General features: G+C 42.8%; 1 pseudogene; it reads left to right on the forward strand.

Annotated features, from left to right (window-relative positions):
• Positions 1-20,917, forward strand: part of LOC106586077 (glycerol-3-phosphate dehydrogenase, mitochondrial-like) — a 72,430-nt pseudogene extending 51,513 nt beyond the window's left edge.
• The last annotated feature ends 983 nt before the right edge of the window (positions 20,918-21,900 follow it).

Genomic DNA, 21,900 nt, shown 5'->3' on the forward strand with positions numbered 1-21,900 from the left:
TGATCGCGGGGTCTGATCACTGCTAAGCCCTTTCTGCTCGGCTGCACGACCATCTTTTTTCCCCCCATAAACACCCTTTGTTATGATGTTGGTTTGCTCCCACTACGCGGGGATAGTCCATGGTGAGCTCTGTTTGCATGCTGGCTTGACGGGCTCTGTTGGGGGGATTAGGCGGGTTCCACTACAACTCAGGAAAGAGGAGAGCACACAGTTTGATGTGGTGCCGCCGCCGCACGGCTCTCTAATCGAGGAAACTAGGACCATAGAAATACAACCTCTAGAATGGGCGTCCTCATTCAAGTCAATGGGTCTGTAATGGGTCTATTTCTATGGTTGGGACTTCTCACATCAAGAAGTCCTGTTGGACTATCTACTGTCTACTCTATATGGAACAAAGAAAGACATGGAGTTCAGCATACAGAGACCATAAGCTCATAAGGGGTCACATATCAATATCAATCACATTGCTCATCTTGAAAACTGACTCTCAACTTCTGGGTTGAAGTATAAGGCAACAATAGAAGACAAAAAGGATTTTAACTCGTAATTCAATGGTTGTAATTAGCAGACACTGCATACGATATATAAGTGTGAAAACGAGTCAAATCGCCCTTATAGCAAGGCATAGTCATTGGACTACAGAGCTAAAATGAAAGGTGTTACATTAGACAGTTATTTTAATGTATGGGATTTTTTTGTTGCGGTACATGCATACTGTACAAGTAAGTGTAGGATGAGCAGAATCACAGCTGTGCCATTTATGTGGGGTATTGGGATTACTGTCACCTTTGTCTGCATATTTTTATTTGATTAATGTCACCCAAATGCTGTGTCTTCCAATTGAGAACCCTGCTCATTTGCATGATTTTTTTATACTCCGGTGCAAATTTTGCGATAAATTAGTCTGTCTCCCATCTTTGTGTTGGTGTGGCACTGAATGATTTGACTGAAGGAAGCAGGGAAGCAGCCGCAGTGCAATATTCTGGGAGAATTACACCGGTGAGATATGCTAATGTCGAACAAACGGTAATGACCTTATTTACCTTCATCTAAAAAGTTGAAATTAGCATTACGGCAGTGCCTAAATGAACTGGAAGTCAATAATCAGGGTGCGAAGCTTAATATGCTTAAGACCATATTCGTTAGTGAGAGACCCTAAATGGACCCTTTAACTTGGTGAGTTGTAACATCAGGTGCCTGTTTTAAAATCTGTAATGGCACCATCTCCTATTCCTGCATCGGAGGGGAATTCCCAGATGGTGGGCTATGATGAGGTAGTTCACTTAGCTGTTTAGAGACAAGCATCTGGAAACACAGGTTGCATTAACACCACTGGGTCTCTCATTTTCTCTAAATTAGCGTCATTCAATTATCTAATTATTAGGCGTGCAAAAACTGAACGGCTAATAGAATCCTATTATCCCGTCATTATCATCGCACACTCACGAGTGCCTACATTTCTGAACAAGCACCCACATGGTTTACAGGGGTAGGAAGTACAGTGCCTTCAGAAAGTATTTACACCCATTTCCTTTTCCACATTTTGTTGTGTCACTGATCTACACACAATACCTCATAATGTCAAAGTGGAATTTTGTTTGAAGAAAATTGTAGAAATGAATACAAAATGAAAAGCTGAAACGTCTTCAGTCAGTAAGTATTCAACTTCTTTGTTATGGCAAGCTTTTATAAGTTCAGGAGTGAAAATGTGCTTAAATCGCATAATAAGTTGCATAGACTCAGTCCGAGTTCAATAATATTTTTGAATGACTAACCCATCTCTGTTCCCCACACAATTATCTGTAAGGTCCCTAAATTGAGTAGTGAACTTCAAGCACAGATTCAACCACAAAGACAAGGGAGGTTTTCAATGCCTCACAAAGAAGGTGTAAAAAAAAAGAAAAAAGACACTGAATATCACCTTGAGCATGGTGAAGTTATTAATTAAGCTTTGGATAGTGTATAAAAAAAAAACAGTCACTACAAAGATACAGCTGTCTTTTTTAACTCAGTTGCCGGAGAGGAAAGAAACTGCTTAGGGATTTCACCATGAGGCCAGTTGTGATTTTAAAACAGTTACAGTTTAATGGCTGCAGACACTAAGGATGGATCAACAACAATGTTGTTTCTCCACAATACTAACCAAAATAGAGTAAAAAGAAGGAAGCCTGTACATAATAAAAATATTCCAAAACATGCATACTGTTTGCAACAAGGCACTAAAGTAATACTGCAGAAAATGTGTCAAAGCAATTCACTTTTTTTCCTGAATACAAAATGCTATTTTTGGGGCAAATCCAATAGTGGAAAAAGTACCCAATTGTCATACTTGAGTAAAAGAATAGATACCGAAATAGAAAGTTACTCAAGTAATACTAAAAAAAATGTGGCCAAAAAAAATGACATTTTTGAGTGGCCTAGTTACAGTTTTGAATTTAATCTGCTTGAAAATCTATTGAAAGACTTGAAAATGGCTGTCTAGCAATGATCAACAATCAATTTGACAGCACTTGAAGAATTTTTAAAAGAGTAATGGGCAAATATTGTATAATCTAGGTGTGCAAAGCTCTTGAAAACTTACCCAGAAAGACTCACAGCTGTAATCCCTGTAATCGCCGCCAAAATTTCTTCTACAAAGTATTGACTCGGTTGTAAATAAGAAATGTATGTAACCATGTTTTCACTTTGACATTATGGGGTATTGAGTTCAGGCTGTAACACAACAACATGTGGAATAAGTCAAGTGGTATGAATACTTTCTGAAGGCATTGTAGCCATTTCTGTTTTTTTGTCTTCTTTGAGATAACTTCCTCAGAAGTTCTGTGATGAAAATAAAAAACACAGCCATGCATAAATAGGTTATTTTGTAAGCATAGTCAACAGAAAATGTATATTTATATCTGAATATACACTACATGGCCAAAGGTATGTGGACACCTGCTCATCGAGTTGGTCCCTCCTTTGCTGCTATAACAGCCTCCACTCTTCTGGGAAGGCCTTCCACTAGATGTTGGAACATTGCTGCAGGGACTTGCTTCCATTCAGCCACAAGAGCATTAGTGAGGTCGGGCACTGGTGTTGGGCGATTAGGCCTGGCTCGCAGTCGGCGTTCCAATACATCCCAAAGGTGTTCGATGGGTTTGAGGTCAGGGCTCTGTACAGGCCAGTCAAGTTCTTCCACACCGATCTTGACAAACTATTTCTGTGTGTACCTCACTTTGTGCCCGGGGGCATTGTCCTGCTGAAACAGGAAAGGGCCTTTCCCAAACTGTTGACAAAAAATTGGAAGCACAGAATCATCTAGAATGTCATTGTATGCTGTAGCATTAAGATTTTCCTTCACTGGAACTAAGGGGCCTAGCCTGAACAATGAAACAGCCCCAGACCATTATGCCTCCTCCACCAAACTTTACAGTTGGCACTATGCATCGGGACAGGTAGCGTTTCCCTGGCATCCACCAAACCCAGATTTGTCCGTCGGACTGCTGAATATGAAGCGTGATTCACTCCAGAGAACTCGTTTCCACTGCTCCAGAGTCCACTCCAGCCGACGCTGGGAATTGTGCAAGGTGATCTTAGGCTTGTGTGCTGCTGTTGGTAACCCATTTCATCAAACTCCCGACAAACAGTTATGAACTGTTCTGACTTTGCTTCCAGAGGCAGTTTGGAACTGGTAGTGAGTGTTGCAACTGAGGACAGACAATTTTTACGCGCTACGCGCTTCAGCACTCGGCGGTGCCGTCCTGTGAACTTCCGTGGCCTACCACTTCATGGCTGAGCCGTTGTTGCTCCTAGACATTTCAAATTCACAATAACAGCACTTACAGTTGACCAGGGCAGCTCTAGCAGGGCAGAAATTTGACAAACTTACTTGTTGGAAAGGTGGCATCCTATGACTGTGCCACATTGAATGTCACTGAGCTCGTCAGTATGGGCCATTCTACTGCCAGTGTTTGTCTATGGAGATTGCATGGCAGTGTGCTTGATTTTATACACCTGCCAGCAACGGGTGTGGCTGAAATAGCTGAATCCACTAATTTGACGGGGTGTCCACATAGTTTTGGCCATCTTGTGTATTTATTAAAAACATTTGCACTAAACGTTCATGTTTTTTAGTGATGAAAATGATGGAATTTCTCCTAGAGTGAAGGAAAATAACCTGAACCATAATCTGACTTGAGCAGAGCTATTTGAGAGGACCGTAGCGGTGTCTATGCTCTCCTGTGGCTATTTCTGCTACATTTGTTTCAAACAAAAAGCAGATCATCTATTTTATTTTAAATACGTTTTATCCTGTCACTTCACCCTGTCTGAAATAATGGACAAACAGATAGGGTTGAATGATCAGTGTCGGCTCCTCATCACTGAGCTCTTTTCACTTGTCTAATGTGAGGGGGGTCTAAAGTGGCCTTTGCTATGTCTCTCCATGCCCAACCCCCCCCCGGATCTCCCGCTGGCCGGAAGGATCCTCTCTCAGGCTGGAGTGGCTCCTGCTGGGCTGCTGGGGGACCAGTTGAGGGACGGGGACCTGGAGCACGCTGTCAACCCCCGGCCCCCTCTGCCCTCTCACCTCCCCTCCCCCACTCTCCCCTCCCCCACACAGACAGACGCTCTATTCAACTTGAGCTTTGTGTGCGTGTGTGTGTGTGTGTGTGTGTGTGTGTGTGTGTGTGTGTGCACGCACGGTTGTGTGTGTCTGTGTGTGTACATGTGCATGTGTGTGCGCATGCATGAATGAGTGTGTCAGGCGTCCGTGTGTGTGTGTGTGTGTGTGTGTGAAAGAAAGAGAATCTTAGGTCAGCGATAGAGTAGCTTCCCTAACCATTAAAATACCTGGGTAGCAACCAAGTGTTGCATCATATTCAGAGGGTAGCTATACAGAAGGTACCGGAACGTGAGTTCAATTTTTTGCTGTCACACATATGACAACAGCTATCATAAGTAATATATCACAATTAGATAATATCCTAACAAGCTAAGAACATATCAGTTTACTACCATTTAGACTCATTTTGATCATTTGCTGAAATGCAGGTTTGAAAGTAACTTTACACTGTGCCAAACCATTCTCTGTCATAAGGGTTTGTGAGGATTTGAGTGTGTTTTTCATCTTTTCATCATCCCTCCCTCTAAACACACTCCACACCCTCGGCTAGCACCAGGCCCCTTCCTCCGCCAACAGCTCTTTAGTCCAAGCTGGGGTGTAATACAAACACACTGGGAACTTAATTCATGGAGAAGAGATACCAATTTCTTCTCAGCAAGAGATATATCAGGGATGTTAAACAACGCAAACGGCTGCATGGAATTCTGGTGGCCTTGGCTAAAAGCTAAGCCTTCAATTTTAGCTTTCCAGCAGAAGAACAAATTGAGCTTAAATATATTCCTGTGTGGAAAGGAAGCGATCGTATTGTGTTATCATGAGAGGTCTGTTTACCTACATATGGCTATCTAATATCTTTGTGCCATTGACCAGGTTGGAGCGCGGAGCAGCGCCAAATCCCTGGGGTTTCAAGGCTGGGATTATGCATGGCGGGGGTTGAACTATTGCCCTTCTGTGATTGAAAGACCTCCACCAAGCTTAGGTCCTGTTTCTTGTACATTTGCATTGCCCAGTTCTACAAGACCGCAGGGGACTATCAGTAGCTAGCCGGCTCATACCTGGGCCTCCATCATTTGGTTTCCTCCGGATACCCTCGTGCCTGCAAGCCAGCCAGAGAGGCAGGGGTTTATTGACCAGGATTGACCAGGATAGCCTCTGATCAATATCTCATAGCCTGTCTATTATTGTGGGAGAAAACCAATCATGTGATGGTGTATAACTCAGCATTCACAATGGCATTCAGGATTAACAACAGATACACTTGTCCTTAATTAACAAATAATCAAATTAGCCACTACTTATTTTAATACTTTACAAATAAATAAAAAGACAAAAACTGTCAAGAAATTTCAAAGATGACATTTTCAACAAAAAAATATGTATTTCATCAGTCATGAGCCTCTGTGTCAATCGGGATCCAGCCATGTCATTGTCTTACATTGTAATACAGATCTATTAGCTATAGTTAATTGCATTTGCATCTGAGCCCTGAAGTGGTCAACTATGCAATTTCACTAATTCGTCCTGGTGAGAGGTTGACCTTAAGAAATGTAATTACACATACCTGAGTTACACAAGAGCCCAAGAGGTCTGCGTAGCGTTTACTGGTGAATAAGGTATCATTAACAAAAAACAATTAGCCCATAGTGGTGTCATATTGAGAGGGAGAATGTATGCAGCCACTAGCAATGCAAACAGCTGATTAAGAAATAGCACAGTACAGTAGATATTCATTTGTATTTATTCACTGGAACTGTATCCCTTGAATCCATGCATGGTCAGTGTGTGTGTAATATGAACATATTATGTTTATAGCTATGTATATTTGTAATATTCCAATGCACTCTTGTTAAAATGGCTGCTGTTTTGTTTTCTTTGGGAGTGATAAATTAGTTATGCATGGCTACCAGTGGTGAAAATAATGTGGTCTAGGGGTAACTTTGTATAAACACAAATTATTGGTGAATTTTAATAGGCCAACCAAGCCTCATAATTATGCATCACTTCATACTGTCATAATTGACAGAAAATATGAAGTAGGTCAGAGGTCACCTATTAGAATGACTTTTCATTAATTTTTCTGACAGCCCCATACACAGATGCTGGACTGATTTGTTGAAAATAAACATGGGGCACTTGGGAACCTTTCTACTGAAATCTAGCAGTGATCCCCCTGAGGCTTGAAACTCCTGTCATATAATTATACAACACTAGTCTACACAATACACAGCACTACAAGTACAGCACCGCAACTAGCAACCTCTAGTCTGCTTACAGCACATCTGATGTTGATCATATCTATATTTCTCTGGGACACATTTAGACAGCAGTATGTCTATGAATGAACACAATGTCATACGCAATGCAATGCTCCAATCCCTACCCTAAACACAGAATCAAACTAATATCGGCGCAGTGCACCATGGAGTCTAGACACAAGGGAGCTCAGCTAGGCATGTGCACTCTCAAGTCTTAACAACACATATTGAACCAATAGAGTGCCAGAATGTCGCCCTGTGCCCAAGTTCATACAAAGGTCACGAGGCCCTGCCCCCTACACCAAATGGGACTCCTCGTGGCAGTGAGGTGATCACAAACAATAGAACAATGTGGTGTAGGAGGCCAAGGAATGCCGGGCCCCTGTCACCCCCGTTTGAACAAGCAAAAATTCATTGTCTCCCTAAGATGTAAATCTACACCTCTGGGCTATAAAAGTGTTACAAAGAAGGTTTTTACTGCGTAAATGAACATTCATCCCACTTGCAATTAAGTAGACAGACGGACATTGTAGCCTACATCCAGGCAACACTGAGGGCTTTGTGTCTGCATAGCGACTGGACAGAGGCAAAACAGAGGAAAATAGTTTACACTGAGTCATCCACTACAGTGCACATTGTTATCTGGAGAGGAGACTGAGTGGTAACCTGACAAAATTGTTTTCACAAAAGTCTAGGATTTTTCCTTACCGTCGACAAACAAAAATCAAACCATTTCGAGACCATCTCAAGGACTTTGTGGAAAGTGTTGTTCTTTGACTGCTTGTTGTAGACCAGTTACAAGCTGTGCTTCCAACTGTTCCTATGTGTCATCCTAATAGGAACACAGAATCCTCAGAACCAATGGGAAGCAGAAGCACACATGGATGTATCCAACTACACTTCTTCGATTCCCCCTTCATTTACTGCCACTGTTGTCCTCGAATACTACAGTCCAAAAATAGATGTAACAATTCTGGATTACCCCTTTAAAACGAAAGTAATCTTAAAGGGAACATCCCCTCAAAAACCATCTTTATCCATTTTTTTTTCATTAGTCCACTATTGGTACAGTCCTAAAATGTGGACTAATGAAAAAAATACCAAAATAACGTTTTTGAGGGGAGTTTCTCTTGAAATAAAACGAGGATTTTTAAATAAAACCGAACTGTTGATCAAACCAAGCATTTGCAAAACAAGGACCAGGGAAAAAAATGTAGATGAGTTGATCAAAGCTATCAGATACAGTATGGGGTCTGAGTGTTTTGGTAAAAGGATATCATTAATCATGGGTATAATCAGATGACATCAGGTCATGACCCACTAAGTGTGTTTTCCTCATTATGTTAATATGGAGGAGAGGAATGTGTTTCTCTCTCTCTCTCTATCTCTCTGTCTCTGACTTTGACGTTTCGTATCATGACAACCTGATCCTCGGTTCAGAAGAAAAGAGATTGGACACCAAGCTCCACCTCTTCGATTTTAACCCCAAAAATGCAAATGTCTGACTTTGGAGGGCAGTCATTAACCATACACAAATCAGCAGCATTATCAAAAACTGTTCAGAAAGATAGTGATTTTAATAAATCTCCAAATTCTACAGTATATCAAGTAGTATTTTCACACATTCATATACACATTAATATGCATCACTGTCCATAGTCAAAGTTACTACAATATCTGTAGGTTCTTAATTCATGTCACCCCCACACTATCAGCTTATAAACAGACTGGAAGCACTTCTGTGGTAGTAGAAAATAAACCCTCCAGCTATTTACTGTCTTCTTGGTATAAGAAGTTTGTGGTTTTGATCGTGTGTGATTATGTTCTGAGAGATTGACCTTTAGTGCCAAGCGTATTGTAGTATAATGAGGAAGTGTCCGTCTACAGGAGTACAGTGACGAGCCCAGGCGAGGCATCATCCACATTTCAACCATCGATCCACTAGGTGCCATGTGTATAGGGGAGAATCTGAAATATTTCAACAACCCTCCACCCCTCCCTCCCTCCCCCTCCCCCAATACACAGCCGGATAGGAGCTCTCACTGAACAGCTCAGCGCTACGTTGAAACAAATCTGGCCGTAAAATCCAGAAAGAGAGGATGCCTATAGGACAACTACTTCCTATCATATCCTCTTATCACATCCAATGCATTTTCATTGCATCATAATTACCTTACTAATGCGTGAGATAAGCAAACAGTATAACTTTACCAATCCTCATGTGATTGTGAGTAGGACCTGACGTGAATAAGACAACGAATGGAAAGGTGGGACACACTACAGACAGAGATTGATATCGGGATGGATTCTCTTACCTCCACCTTCTCATTAACGGTGGGCTCGGTAATACAGCCAGAAAATGATCTCTACCACCCACTTAAAGTCTAACTCAGGGTCTCACCGTCCTCAGATAAGCCCCAGTCTCATAAAGCACAATTAAGTGAGCCAATCAGAACAGCATAAAATCACTTCTCTAGCGCTTCGACGCCGTAATTAACCAAAAATATTTCATCAGCAAAGAATCAGCCACATGAATTTCATGTCAATCACATTGTTATAATTTGCTTGGGAGACATGAGTTTTCCTTTTCGAGGACTAGTGAATTTGATTGAAGCAATCTGGTCGGTTTCTAATGGAGAATAAGTGAGCAAATCCACGACCACCATTTCCAGAGGAGAACATGTCATTTAATGTTTTACATGTAATAGTCAATGGCTTGTTTTATTATTGTTCTGGTCAATGTGACTTGAGTCGGTTGGAATAGGTTTTGTATAGTTTATCTCTCTGGTAAGGGCCTAGCCTTAACTATAGAAACATTTATCACTAAAGTATTATGGCTGATTCTTTTGGACAGGACATTAATTCAGGTGGTTATAAGGCTGCAACCCAGCTACCACTCTAAAAGTTCCACATTGGAATTCCGTTGACAGAGCAGTTTCACAACAACAGTACAGTTTCGCAATCAATGGCATCAAGTTATTGATAACGATGAAATAAATAAGAATCATACATTTTGATCATATTGACAAATACAATACAAATAAAATGAAATACTCTTTACTTCCATGGACAGTGGAATAGAAACATTATGGACTCGTCTGGCTTTCAAACCCCGTCTCCACTGTCAACATAGACAGACTGTCTACCTTTACAATAGTTTGAAAATAAAGAAAAGGGCTGAAGCAACCCCAATTAGGAAGCCTCTCCCTCCTGCTCCTGTGGAAGCGCCAGCCTCTTCTAAAGGTCAGCCTGAAATTTGAATGACAGGGCTAAAGTCTTTTACTCATAATTTTGGTGTTTGCAATAGATTTCAGAGCAATTCACAGCCTTAAAGGCCTTAAGTGAGAACAGCAATTAATTGTAATGAATAATCTGACAAATCTGGTTGACATATGGCTGCTAATACTCGTCTTTTCTAGTGGGAGCAGTGGGGGGATTAGATTAGCTCAAATGAAATCTGGGAGCACCATGCCATCTGCATGTACAGGGGAGATCTAGGCAGTGCACGTTAATAACAAGAGTGTGGGTGGTTCTCGGGTTTGTTTTCTAGCGTGCTCCCCACAGTCTCCGCCGCCTCCCTCAACCTCTACATGAAACAGATTTGGGAATAGCGCCGTCTTCTTATTGAACCAGCTGCCTCACAAGAAGTGAAGAGCAATATAGCCGAGGCAATGCCAAAATCGAAGAGACGGGGTAAACTAAACAAACACGACAGAAGTGATAAGTGTTGAGTAAACACGTAAACAACATTGGCTTGTCTCGCCACCTGAGCACAACGGAAAGTAATAACTTCATCGGAGAATTATGAAGTGCAGGTGGAAAGAAGCTCCGCGGCTGTTGACTTCATTAGACTGACACACCTGCTTGGACTGGTATTTGTTTCAAAGCAAACCTTCCAATAAGACTGTGGCACATCAGAAGGTAGAAAATCCAACTTTACTTTAACATTGCGTCACCAAGGAAGGGCAGCCCAGTTGAAAGCCAAAATTAGACGGAGGACCACAGAATGGCCTGCCAATATCTACAAAGTGAATTGTTCTGACAAGCATCGATATAGTAGAAAGTGAAGTGCCATTTAAGTGCCTATCTACAAAACCTCACAATACTACCCAGGCCCAGCTTAGTATGAATAGCCCTGGCTGCAGCACGATGGAACAATGCCCCGTGAGGGAGTGTGCTGTATCAACAGAGTAAGCGAGGTGTAATGGTGTCATAAACGTCTGCTAAAAGCCTGATAAAGAACTGCTTTCTGCAGGATGTCTATTAAGAGGCGGCAGACATAAGCAACGGATCAGCACATGAATACAGGCAGGGGAAAACGTACAGGGGTCCCTGTGATACATCAACGCTCTGCATCAACACCGGTTCTCAGAGCGTATGTTCCTCATCATGCACAGAATAACTTGAGCCAAAACAAAACACGGAGGCACAGTCAGTACAATTTCAACAGAAAATATCCAAATCTAATTTTATAAGGAAAAAAGCTGGGGGGGGAATTATTGTTATATTACAAGAGTGGTTAGTTTTGAATAAAAATGCTTTTTTTGACAAGTATTGCATGAAGATATAATGAATTGTTACAAAATGGGTCTTATTTAATGGCGCTTTTCTATAACCCAAAGATGCTTATCTAGACACCCATATAGAGTGATTTGGTTAGATAAGGCAGTGTTAAAGATCTGAGTTCTCACAGAGCGAGAGCGAGAGAGCGAGAGAGAGCGAGAGCGAGAGAGAGAGAGAAAAGGAGAGAGAGAGAGAGAGAGAGAGAGAGAGAGAAAAGAGAGAGTGAGTAAGACCAGTCTGGTCACATCTGCTTCACATGCGTTAACGTGATGAAAAGCCACCTAGAAAACATGGACTAATCACCTCAACTAAAGACAGCAGGTGTCAGCTTGTATATCAGTCACTGCAGAGGGCTTATGATCCTCACTTTAACCCCACTGCAACTCAAATAAAGAACTCAGAGCCCAGTCTTTCTACAATACCTGACAGATAAAAGAAAACGGGGGAAATCAACTCATCAAGTCATAATCTTCCCTTTCTTCTTTTCAAATGCATTTTGAATGGATAGTTCATAAGTAAGTCTCATATTTAATTGCAGGAATGGAATAAAGACTGTTTTCCATGAGGTCCTGGTTTGTGGCTGGCATAATTGCCAAGGAACAGGTCTTAATTTAAACCAGGGGCTAATTATCATGCAAAGCATACCCACCCAGAATGTTTGCATAACTATCACAAGCGTTTTCATAAATGATGCTTTAATTAGTCTTAATTAGAATTTGTTTAAGTCAGCAGGGAATGCAGGGCCCGTGAAATGATGTATGTAATAAGCATCAGGCCCGCTCAGTTTTTTTCCTTACTTGGGGAATAGAGCTGACAAAATCACATCACATTAAATTGATTCAGTCAGAATTAAAATTCTTATGGTATTAATTAAATGGGGAAGATCTCATTAGCAGGCTGTGTGGTGAGGGAGAGACTCTCTCTGCCAGCAGATGTGACGGTGTCAGAGCTGCTGTACACGCTCGCCATTAGGGCCCACAGACAAGGAGAGAGGGAGGGAGGGAGATGGAGAGGGAGAGAGACAAAGCGAGAGAGAGCGAGGAGAGAGAGAGAGAGAGAGAGAGAGAGAGAGAGAGCGACAGAGAACGACAGAGAAAGAGAAGAGAGAGAGAGGCATGTCTGCGTGTGCTGTGACTCTGGAGGCAGGCAGGGAGGAATAGAACAGTGAACGCGTTGGCATGGCAGCATATTAATGGGTTGTATTAGCCATCCTGGCCATCTACAGCTTAATTTAGCTTCATTTGGTTTATTTGGCTGGAGGAATTTCAATAAGAGGAGAGCTAATGACCTGACCAGATACCCCGTTAGCTGTGCTGATGAGACACCCTCTCTGCTTGACTCTCTATACAGTCGTCTTAAAGGCGAGTGGGAGAGATCCTCCAAGCTACATACAGTAGCACACCTTCTGCAGTGTAAATACAGAAGCTGACGAGCGTCTGAGTAGGCCATTGTGCTTCTTCGCTGCTAAAGGGCTCACGTGATCTCCTTGTCAAGAGACAAATCATTATTGACACATTCTTAAAATGTTTATCCAGGAAGTCTGATTGTGAGTATGTTTCTGACATACAGTGAGTATGTTTCCCTTATTGTGTCCTCTGCTTGGCGTTTCAACGCTTAGGTATCATAAGAAATCTTCAGATGTAGCGCAATAGACACGATGGGCCTCCAACGCAGCTGTCACTATGTGTCAACCAGGACAAATAAAGAAATAAGAAATAGAAATAAGGACCTATATACAGTTCTACAAATCTATAGCACCTTGTTATATCCTGGTCATCCTGTGTTGACCATAGTAGACCATCTGTGTAGAAATAAACAGTATAACTCTAGGTATCCTGTCTTTTCCCGGGAGTCATAATATGTAAATGTATTACAGTAGAGGCACTACACCAAGCACAATGTTTCCTGCATTACACTGTATCTGTGTGGGCTGAGATTTCTTTATTGACACATACATTCATAAATTCTAAACTAAGCTTTGAATATACAGTAGGCTATTCATTCAGAATGGCTCTCTCAACAATTTCAACTACCGCATACTATAAAACGTTATACATGTAAACTCCAAAAAAACATCCAATCAAAATGATAATGTTGAAAACAACGGCCTGGGGCAGTGTGGCTGCAACCTAGCGTTAACCCAAGTTACAAAGGCAAAGTTGTCCCTTTTATTAGGAGCAAGCATCACTGCTAGTAGGTCCTGCATAAATATTTAGGGTAAATACACAATATATAATTTTTTTCCCACAGTTGAACTGCATTATGATTTCCATGCAGTCTCAGGTGAGACGGGGTCACAAGGCTAAATTAAGTGGGGCTTGGAAGCAGCTGCAACCGGGGCTCTCTTTAACCACGCTTGGCTGGTTGAGCTATCAAAAGCCGCTTGTACATGCCCCATAAAAAAAAAAAAACATTGGGTATGTGTTTAAAATGGTATTAAAACGCTGTTGACCCTTAAAATTAGAAAGGAAAACGTGCAACTCCTTGCATGGTAATTATTTCATGTCTGTCGTCAGCGCATGTGGGAAATGGAGACGTGTGCCTATGGAGATGAGGCCCCCTCAAAATGTATTGACATCCAGGTAGAAATGTGAGGCGGTTCATTTATGATGGTGGAGCGTGATGACTCCATAAAATGCTGCCATAGGGTCAGCTGGCATAAGCAACGTGCATCCAAGCTTTTTGTGTTTATTATTCATGAGCAGAGAGTGGTGTAGGGTTTTAATTGTTGCCATTGTTTGTCTATGACGCATTGTCATTGTCGAGGGCAACTCCTGTCATTGCAACTCAGCTTTGTAGACCTACTAACTGAACTGGTGTATTGGCACAATGTGACCCTATGACATTGTATGTCGTATAATTAAAGTATAAACACACTCACCAATGAGGAGATTTGCTTTCATAGACTAAGTCAATTTTTTGGGGCATTTCAATAGAAAAATCTGTTGGGCTACAGGACAAGTATCACTGAAGGTGGTCTTCAAAGCTTTTTAAAAGCATCACTCGTATGAAGTACTTTCTGAAAACCTGCTTGGGTCAATGGGTCACTGTCATAGAGCTCACTCTGACAATACAGCACAAGCGCCACCCACCATGTTGTTTGTCTTTGACCTGCTTTCTCATGCACAACTGCATGTTGATTTCACCTATCAATTTTATTTGTAGAACATGAGACATTATGTGGTACGCTATGTTATATGTAAATATGTGTGTGTATAGCCTTCTATTTTAAGCTAGGTGTTGTGAATGTAGTGAATGTAAAGCCACCGCTGGCTGTTGTTTGGGCTGTTAATTGATCCCAATAAGCTGTTGTATATTCATTAGGGCATTTAATTGGTTCGCTTAGTGATTCCAGTCAGTCGAACACACCAACACACTGAATGGTATACCGAGAATACACACAGAGGAACATTTTAAATGGTCAAGACCTTAACTCACTACTTGTTAAACTTCTGTACACTCTTAAGGCATCCGCATGCTTCCCAGCCAAAACAGTTCAGAAGAGTTTGTGCATATATTATGACATTTTGTGACGTTTTTGTTCATTTTGGACTTTGGTGAGGGAAGTTCGGAGCTGAAATCTACGCCCCTTCGTTGGCGATTGGTCAACAGATTCTTCAATAAAGTCTTTGTTGTCATTCAATGAGACACAACTCTTTTTTTATTGAGAAATACTGCACCAAACATCTTAGTTAAACGTAAAATTGTGTCTAAGATCTCCTCGGCAAAAACGCAAAAATTAATGACACATTTCTTGAGTTATCTTAGATTACTTCAGTCTATTTTGAGGAAATGTATACTGGCTAGGGCGTCTCAAACTGTACAAACGGTACTATTTCTCATTTTCAAGCGAATGTCTTTTAAGGGACAGCCAAACTGAGGAATGCTAACACCTTTAGAAGTAAAGGAGCCTCGAAGAACCTTGTGGGGTTCAAAAGATTGCCACACAGGGGAACCCTTTCAGGTCAAAAAGGTTCCTAGAGGAGCCCCTGTGTAAAGGTTCAAACGAGCTTTTAGTGACATTTTTTTTAACCTTTTAACAATATATTGTAGCGGCAACAGACTATCAGAATATTGGAAGCATAGCTTATTGGAGACAGGGCTTTCAGATAGTTATTTTGGGCCATTCATGAAAGTAAATGGAACTCATACACCTCTGTAAGACTCATTGTAGCTACAAAACTGTGAGTGTTCAACCTTAACCTGTGATGACAATACCGGTGGCCAAGAAATGTCTATCTGAAAGCCACGATCCTACTAAGCCACGCCTCCAGTCCAGGGTTCCTCCAGGAACCCTTTGCTACATTGAAACATTAATGGTCCTCTCAACTAACCGAAGGTGTAACTATGAACCCATTGACTGCAATGGTACCTTGAGGAACTCCAGGGTTCCTTGAGAATCTCCAGGGTTCCTCGAGTCAACCCCTACTTCTAAGAGTGTAGATTATAAAGAGTTTATACCAGTTAGTTCCAGCTTTCAGTACAACTGTTAGTCTTTGCCAAAGTGAGGGAGTTTTCCACATAACGACTAGCTTTGTCCTTAAACAACGGGAATACCAGTGACATCTGCACACAAAAAATGTTTTTTTCTATATAATGACAAATCAGGGTTCTTTGGCTTGTAACCATAACGGATCCCTTTTTGGTGTTATATGGAACCATTTTTTAAGGGTCTATAAAGAACCATGCTCATGAGGTTCTAAATGGAATCTGTATGGTGCTATGAAGAACCTTTTCCTAAGGTTCCATTAAAACAGGTTCTATATAGCACCAAAATAGGGTTCTGCTATGGTTACAACCCTTTTTGAGGCTATATAGAGCCCTTTTTATGGTTCTTTATAGAACCTTATGGTGAATGGTTCTATAAAAAACGTTCTCAATCTCAAAGGTTATTTATCCTGGTTTAATAGCCATATTATATTGTTAATATTCCATAGGTTTTATTATTGTGTCTATTAAAAAGTTGAATCAGGTGTGCTAACTCTGGTACAGCTGGGGGTCCCTGAGGAGAGAATTGGGCACTACTGCCTTATTCAACTGTTCTCAATTTACACAAGGCCATGTCTTTCACATGACGGCGTCACTGGCCATAGTTATATATAACATGTAATAGCAAAACACAACAGATTAGATAAACTGGAATGACACTCTTACTTACGGTTGTACAAAAAGAGCTGTGAGCAAAAAATGGCCACAAAATATTCTAATGAGCTGCTGCCCCTAGATTTCAATTATCACTAAAAGAGGAAAGAACACTTTTTTGAACTGCAAAGAACCATTGAAGGACTCAAATGGTTCATTGGGTCAGCATGGTACCACAGATAAACCATCACCCTTCCCAAAGAACCCTTAAGGAACCCTTATTTTTTTGTGTGCGCTGACATGTTTGAGATAATCTTCCATGCATGTGATTGTCAGACAAATTGGGGGTCACTGGCGTGCCGACACAGGGGAGCGGCAGGGGACACCGAAGAGATGTTCAATCAGGGGCCGTCCCCATTCGGGGGCTCCCAGTCCCAGTGCAGGTCCTCCAGCAGCATGGCGGCCCAGGCGACTGCGGCCCAGGCGGCTCTCTGTGCTCTGTCTGCCCACAGCTGCCGGGCCTCCACTGGGAGAGCTGTATTATGGCTGGGTTAATTTACTGATTAATATCCAGCCACTAGATCCAGCTTTCCCCAGATGGCCAATTAAAAACTACAACTGGCAGCGCGTTGCCCTGGCAGCAGGTTGCCGTAGGCCAAGGGCTAGAGGCTGTGACAGAAGGCGTGGGCCCTGTTTCGCCAAGGAGCCACTGTCTCTGACTCTCATCAGGAGAAGGACAAAGTAGGTTAGGGCTGAGATACAAAGGCGAAACTGGGTTTATGAGGAAAACCCTGCTGCTGTTAGGTTCATGAAACTGATAAAATAACTGGGTTTGAAACTATTGACACATTTAGATTTAATCATTTTCTATTTTATAAGATGTGGGAGCCCTTTGTGAAGTGTAGTGGCATATCAAATTGCAAATGACCATTTTTTTACAGGTTCAGAGTGACAAAAAACTTGATAATTACTTTACCTCAGAGATAGTCGAGTAAGGAAAGCAATACAGATATCACACCTCCGCAATGTGGTGCGAAATATTAATATTCTTCCATCTAGTGTTGTCTGTTGAAGAGCTATTTTATTTCCAATAATAATCCCCACGAGTTATGAGCCACTGCTATATTTAGAGTGACTCTATTTGAATACAGGTCCTAATGCTGACACAAACCAAATAAATGGCCTGAAATCACCATGGAAACCCAGTAAATACAATGGCCACTGCTGTAGCGGCGCGGAGACCAAAGATAATTAATAACTGAATTATGGGATGGAAATAGCAAGGCAGACCCCATGCAGCCTTTGAGGGTCACTTGATAAAGGGGAGTTGCAATGCAAACTGTTTTACTTTCACAGGGTCATCCAAACCAGGTACATCTGGTGTCATTTCTGCTCCAACAGAAAAAGACTGAGAAGAGAATTGATGGCCCATTTCATTATGTAATTGCCTCTTTAACTTCCTTGTTCTGAGCAATCACTCTTTAAATTCCGGCTCAAAGTTAAAATATGCCAAGATATGAAACTGGTCTGGAAGATAGATAATTCCGTAAATAGGCGTAATTGTTGGATCACCTTCTATCACCCCTGCACTAGGTAATATGTCCAATATGCTCCAACCTGGAGTTAAAGAGGAAGTTTGATAAGGAGCGGAAGGGTTTTGCAGAATAGCGGCCCTGTGTTTGCTTTGATTCAGTGTAAGGCACCAGCAAGTTCAAAGGTCAGAGAAGAGAAAGCATCACTCTCATGTAGTAGGCAATCACATCCAGCTTCATGCTCCCTGTACCCTAAGACACCCAGGATGGCAGCTGAATGTCTGGGGGCTTGTTTCAGGAGATATACACCACACCAAGGCAGCATATCCCTGCTTCTGATGTACACAATCCAGATCATCTGTTCTGCTCTAGTCTGCCAGGGATCCATGTCTTTTTATATTTTTTCCCCCCAATTTCGTGGTATCCAATTGGTAGTTACAGTCTTGTCTAATCGCTGCGACTCCCGTACGGACTCGGGAGAGGCGAAGGTCGAGAGCCGTGCGTCCTCCGAAACACAACCCAACCAAGCTGCACTGCTTCTTGACACTCCACCTGAAAATTCAACAGACATGGATCCCTGGGCCTCCCAAGTGGCGCAGTTGTCTAAGGCACTGCATCGCAGTGCTAGCTGTGCCACTAGAGATTCTGGATTCGAGTCAAGGCTCTGTCGCAGCCGGCGACCGGGAGACCCATGGGGCGACGCACAATTGGCCCAGCGTCGTTCGGGTTAGGGGAGGGTTTGGCCGGAAGGGATATCCTTGTCCCATCGCGCATTAGCGACTCCTGTAGTGGGCCGGGTGCAGTGCACGCTGACACGGTCGCCAGGTGTACAGTGTTTCCTCCGACACATTGGTGCGGCTGGCTTCCGGGTTAAGTGGGCATTGTGTCAAGAAGCAGTGCAGCTTGGTTGGGTTTCGGAGGACGCACGGCTCGCGACCTTCGCCTCTCCCGAGTCCGTACGGGAGTCGCAGGCACCAGCAAGTTCAAAGGTCAGAGAAGAGAAAGCATCACTCTCATGTAGTAGGCAATCACATCCAGCTTCATGCTCCCTGTACCCTAAGACACCCAGGATGGCAGCTGAACGGCTGGGGGCTTGTTTCAGGAGATATACACCACACCAAGGCAGCATATCCCTGCTTCTGATGTACACAATCCAGATCATCTGTTCTGCTCTAGTCTGCCAGGGATCCATGTCTTTTTATATTTATATTTTTTCCCCCCAATTTCGTGGTATCCAATTGGTAGTTACAGTCTTGTCTAATCGCTGCGGCGGGAGTCGCAGCGATTAGACAAGACTGTAACTACCAATTGGATACCACGAAATTGGGGGGAAAAAATATAAAAAGACATGGATCCCTGGCAGACTAGAGCAGAACAGATGATCTGGATTGTGTACATCAGAAGCAGGGATATGCTGCCTTGGTGTGGTGTATATCTCCTGAAACAAGCCCCCAGCCGTTCAGCTGCCATCCTGGGTGTCTTAGGGTACAGGGAGCATGAAGCTGGATGTGATTGCCTACTACATGAGAGTGATGCTTTCTCTTCTCTGACCTTTGAACTTGCTGGTGCCTTACACTGAATCAAAGCAAACACAGGGCCGCTATTCTGCAATGCCTCTGAAGTGGAGAGACCCCAGAACACCACGCGGGGTGACCCAGTCCCTTTCATTTTATCCTTCATAAAGATCCCACAAAATGAAAAATGCGATGCAACACACAAAGCAGAGGAGAAGAGGCTGAGATGTTCTTGAAGGGTCAGTGACAGGAGCACTCGGAGAAGGTCACCCCATGAGCCCAAATTCACACCCCAATAATTGGGGAACAGGGGTCGCTGATTGTGAGACGAGAGCACAGCTACACGATCCAGATGGAAGGAAGTTCTACAGAGCTCTGGTGATTAAGGAAATGAAGAGAGACAAAGCATTTGATGAGCGTTGCCTTGAAAGACGAGAAGGACACTGAATGGTCTTCGGTCTATAACTGTGATTAAAACAGAGAATTCTGACTGCAACTCTACACAGAGACAGAAAGAGAGAAAATTCTCCCAGTGTAATTAGATCAATTGGGCATGAAGTGAAGTGGCTTCATCCAGGAGGAGTGTAGTGTGCAGGTCTGAAGTGGGATCAGTGAGTAGGGTTTGATTACAATTTGATTGTTAATGCAGAATTGGATGGACCACTCTGTAGAAAATCCCTTATTTTCTAATTAGAGGTCCCCGGAACTGTTTGTGTTTATTTTGAAATGACGATATCAGCATTAAGAAAAGCTTGACCTTAATGTACATCATAAATAGCTTTTATAGCAAACGTGGTTGTCATGATCAAACCATTAAAGGTAATTAATTACTTCTCTGATAATTCACCTGAGTGCTTTACGTCTCCTCACTGTACGAATCAATTACTTTAAAGCAGGGTTCCGTTCCAAGATAATTTCAACAGTGGATTTTTTTCAGCTGGGACTCTCTAATAGGGTACATTTCCCATATTTTATGTCACTAGAATATAACTTCATGACAGACACTTTGCCTAAATTTTGAAAGTTGAAAGAATTTTACGACAAACAAGATCCACATGCAACATTATTTCAACAAAGCCTCAAATACAACAGGATCTGAAAGTGGGATGAAACCATTTTCGTGTCATTATCATCCAGGCTGGATCCCTCCCAGGGGAAGAGCTAGTTGTGTGGCCCAGTGGAGCAGTGCTAGAACAGCCCTGGACCAGTATAGTGACTGCCTGTGAAGATGTACTCCAGCTTCAGTCAGAGAGGACGGCTGTGAGGGATGGGCCTCATCGGCCAGAGGAAGCAGCGGCTTGTGTCCGCCGCCCGCCGCCCGCCCACGCCCTCCTCCCCTGTGTGAAATTGGCTGAGATGATGTAGACATATTCCAGCCACTGATCCATGGCCGAGTATAAACAGGAGAGGATCGCACTTTCACTCCCAGAAGGTCACGCAGCTTCTCCGTGAAACAGTAAGTGACACCGCCTGTGCCTGAGACGCTAACAGAGTGACCGGCTGGAGTTGACCCCGCCAGCCCCAGCACCAGCCCCCCTCCCTTTGTGTAAGCCCGGGCTGGACTTCCCTGTGGTGGCCTGTGTCCTCTCCCTTCTCCCTTCACTGGGGTGTACTGATATTTGGTGGCACTTCATCAACACAACAGAGGACAGACACTCAAATTCACATTTAAGGAGCCAGGCACATACAAAGTCTGTGGGATGCATCCAGCGTGTTATTGAATATCCATTACCCTCTTATTGTCACTCCCCCACTAGCTAGCAGATCTGACCCGTTTGCTTACAGCTGTACTAGGGTCAGACAGAATTCCTGTGTAGATTAAGACACCACAGAGCCGGCACGAGATAGGGCTCAGAAAAATCTACACAAGAATGCTGTCTGACCCTAGTGCAGCTGTAAGCAAGTGTGACAGAATAAAAAGTGCCTTAACATACGTAACAAAAATATAAACGCAACACACAACAATTTAAAATAATTACAGTTCATATAACTGTCTAGAATGTCATTGTATGCTGTAGAGTTCAGATTTCCCTTCATTGGAACTAAGGGGCCTAGCCCGAACCATGAAAAACTGCCCCAGACCATTATTCCTCCTCCACCAAACTTTACAGTTGGCACTATGCTTTTGGCAGGTAGTGTTCTCCTGGCATCCGCCAAACCCAGAGTAGTCCGTCGGGCTGCCAGATGGTGAAGCATGATTCATCACTCCAGAGAACGCATTTCCACTGCTCCAGAGTCCAATGGCGGCGAGATTTACACCAGTCCAGCCGACGCTTGGCATTGTGCATGGTAATCTTAGGTTGTGTGCAGCTGCTCGGCCATGGAAACCCATTTCATGAAGCTCCCGG

The sequence above is a fragment of the Salmo salar genome, chromosome 25 (assembly GCF_965601325.2).
Source record: "Salmo salar chromosome 25, fSalSal1, whole genome shotgun sequence".
Taxonomy (NCBI): domain Eukaryota; kingdom Metazoa; phylum Chordata; class Actinopteri; order Salmoniformes; family Salmonidae; genus Salmo; species Salmo salar.